The sequence below is a fragment of the Solanum pennellii genome, chromosome 9 (assembly GCF_001406875.1).
Source record: "Solanum pennellii chromosome 9, SPENNV200".
Lineage (NCBI taxonomy): Eukaryota > Viridiplantae > Streptophyta > Magnoliopsida > Solanales > Solanaceae > Solanum > Solanum pennellii.
The window spans coordinates 77298377-77302167 of NC_028645.1; the positions used below are offsets into that span (position 1 = coordinate 77298377).

A 3791-nucleotide genomic window follows, 5' to 3' on the forward strand; every position below is an offset into this window, starting at 1 on the left:
TATATATAAAGAATTATTTTATTTGGGTTTCAAAAAGATTGTTTTATTTATTGGTTTGTTGATAGAATTTGAAGTTTAAGGGTTTGATCTTATCTGTGTTCATCTGAGATTATTACATTGTTTTCTCTTTTTTTGGCAATTTTGATGCTTTTTCCCCCACCCAATTCATTTGAATGATCTTTTTCCAGAATTAATTTATTTGAGTTATTGATGTCAACCTGTCTTTGGGAGTTCCACATACACAATTTCTGCTTAATCGTGTTTACTGAGTTAGTCGTTCTTGTCTCTATAAGCCTTTCAATTTTGTTTTGTGTTATTTAGCCTATCAAATAAACATTGCAATGTGGATTTTTCCTTTAATTTGGAAACCCTAATTTGTTACGTGTTTATCTTAACTTATAATCCCCACAAGTCCATATTATCACTAGAATGAATTTTTGCTACTAGACCAGATATTGTGGCTAGACACTTGATCGATAAAAGTACAAATATAATCAACATGGTTTATGATGACATCACTGATGATGTCAACGAAAAGTCATTGGTGGTTTCAAACCAGGAAGAAAGCATGAACAAAGAGGAAGTTCGAATCGAAGCATCCTCTAGGAACAATTAATAATTCACCAGTGTCATGTCTAACGGAATTTCAAAAGTATGAATTATTAGAGAAAGCCTCGAAAGGAGACACTATTTTTGAGATCAACCTATTGAAGGACGGGTGCCCTCACTCTGATGCTGATTAAGAAGTGGAAATGCCACCAGATACAGATTGGGAGGATATGATAACTACTCAACTTCTGGAGCTTTTAACCCAAAATTTGTCCTCAATTTTCCAGAGTGCAGTCAAGAGGATTGTCAAGTGTGGATACAGTGTGGAAGTTGCTGAATGGTTATCATACGGAGTGGTCTTTATCATGGAAGCAAAGACGCAGTCTCAAATGTTGTTGATGGTGCCTCAGCTTTATTGAGTAGGGAAAATATTTTTGGTATTTGTAAAACTTTTGTATTTGAAGATTTACCGAGATTGGTTAATTACACATTGTTAGAGATGGTTTGTGTGCTCAGAGAGGGTTAATCCAGATTCTTCAGTTGTAGAAGCATTGTGGTGGCTGTTAATATTGGACTTGAATTTGATACATGCATATACAATGGAAGGTTATCATCTGGTTGAGTTATGCAGTCAAGAAAGTCTAGGAGATAGCTCGTCTGGTTTGAATCTTCCCCAATCAAAGACAGAGAATTCCAATAATACTCAATCAAACTCTGATAAACAACAGTCGTCAACACCTTTGGCCGCAATTGCTCAAACATTGCAATCCAAAGTTCTTATTGCTAGTGCAACCCCTCAAGAACCTAAATCTAAAAATTCAAATGTTTGTAGAAGACCTATTGCGGGAAAAGGAACAAAATGTTCCACACCTTTTCCAGAGGCTTAATCGAAAGGAACAGTTGTAGAAGACAAATCGGGGGCTGGTAAAAATTCCTTAAACTCCAAGAAGGATTTGTGTAGGTGAAAAACATTTCCGTTTGAAAAGAACTGCAGAAGCCGTACGAGTAAGAATATTAAAGCAAACATGAATGTCTGGGAAAATTTGGTTTTGGACAAGATATTTTAATGGTGCAACAAAGAAAAGTTCACACTCCAAAGGAACAACTTATATTAAATGGAATCAACTTTTAGCGAAACCAAGTTCTGTTAGTCCCCGCCATTCCTCATCCATTACACGTTCAAGTGACACCTCCAAAGTGGCACCTATGCAAGCTGATGTAAATGATAAGGATTTGGATTTGTTATCCATGGATCCCATGTCCAGCTAAAAAGCCTTGACAACACAAACATTTCTTCTACGGTGCCAGATTATTACGTTGGTATCCCATATGATGAGTCTATAGGGAAATATGTCCCTCTAAATGAGAGAGATGAAACTATATTGCTGCGAACTTTCCGTTTGAAATCACTGCAGAAAGAGCTCCAATGGTGGTCTGATTGGGCAAATGAGAAGGTACTGCAGGCTACCCGGAGGCTTGGCAAGGACCATGTTGCGCTTAAAATGTTGAGGGAGAAACAAAAGATGCTGAAAAAGTTCACCAGGAAAAGGAAATGTTGGAGAAAGTCACCATAGAGAGGATTATGTCAATGGAGCAAAAGCAAGTAAGTATTAATTACATGAGTGAGACAACTTATTCTCTTCTTAAAACATTGGAGATGAAAAATGTTGGACTAAAAAGGATATGGAGGCTTTAATGCTCTCCACCAATGAGAATTCTATGAATGTGAATACTGCTTTAGCAAAGGAGCAGGAGGCAATAAAGAAGTGTCAAGCAGAGGACATGGAGAAACACTCATTTGAGAAGTCTTTATCTACTTTCAAGCAGGAAAAAATTTCTTTACAACAGCAGCAAGAGAAAGCCAACAAGAGTGTGGACCAGTTTAAGGTATTTTTATTCTAGTAATTAATTTTTTTTGGTTGATTAAAATGTTCTTTTACAAATATAGTTAGTAATTCAGAGTCTTCAGGTTGTTAATGACTAGTTGTTATTTTACTTATCGCCTCCGGTAATAGTGGTTAAAGCATTAACTTATGCAGTCATACTAATAATGCACTTGCTATTTGATATTCCTTTTATTATAGAAATAAATTTGTATATGTTTTGAATTTTAGGTCCTATTGAAGCAGGAGGAACGGGTTAAGCAAAGGCTTCTACAGCAAGTTGATTCTCTGAAAGCTGAAAGAGAACAACTCTATGTTCACGGAAAAGTGCAGTGAGATAATTTTACAGAAAAGGTAGTAATAAACATGCAAAAGTATAAAGAAGATATCCAAAAGTGTTAGAGTGAAATCTCTCAGTTGAGATTCCAATCATAAAGATCAAAAATAGAGGCACTCAAAGGAGGCATTCCACAAATGACAAAGGGTTTAGTAGCTTATGCAGAAAGTTGTGGCTCTAATGTTCTAAATGTGGACAGGAAATGTGTTATGTGTATGAATGATCAAATATCAGTGGTTTTTTTTCCTTGTGCATATCAAGTCCTTTGTGAAGATTGCAATGTGCTTTACCAAAAGAAAGGAATGGGCAAATGCCCTTCCTGTAGGACACCAATTATGGAGGGAATTAGTGTCCACTTTCTAGATTCAGAATAGTTAGCTGCTTCGCAGAAAACTGAAACTTGTCATTGTATGTTTTTTTTCCAGATTAAATCTATGTCCTTTTCGTCGGGCCTTTCTTTCCTACCATAAATATAATAGTTGATAGGAAATGAAAAAACTTATGGATATATGTATAAAGTACATGCGAAAAGAGTTAGAAAGAGGGAGATGTGCTTAATGGTCGTTGTAAATCCTCAAGTTTGATGGTTTAATACATAATGTTGTTCTATGTTCTATACTTAATCTTCCTCAAGCATTTTGTACACTTCGTCAAGCTCCCAAAGTATGATCTCAAGTGTTTTGCACTTACAACAAACTTTTGTTTTTCAAATTTAACCATTCGTTATTTGAAACACAAACATCTTGACAACAAATTTTCAACCAAGGGGTAAATGTTCATTCACATCAGTCAAACTCGAGATATCTTATTCCTATTTTCCCTTATAGCACTTGACAAACCAAAAATATATATTTCATTGCTGCATTCTATTATCTTACATCGGTTTCCTAACATTGATTTAAAAAATTAACTCCATATGCAAAAGAGTAGTTGGATCTTGATTGTCTACTAGCAAAAAGTGGAACATCTTTTAATGTTATATATGGACAAAGATATTATATCTCTTAGAGCCATTTCATTTT

General features: G+C 35.3%; 1 pseudogene; it reads left to right on the forward strand.

Annotated features, from left to right (window-relative positions):
* The first annotated feature begins 499 nt into the window (after positions 1-499).
* Positions 500-3143, forward strand: LOC107030929 (annotated as a pseudogene).
* Positions 3144-3791: the final 648 nt, after the last annotated feature.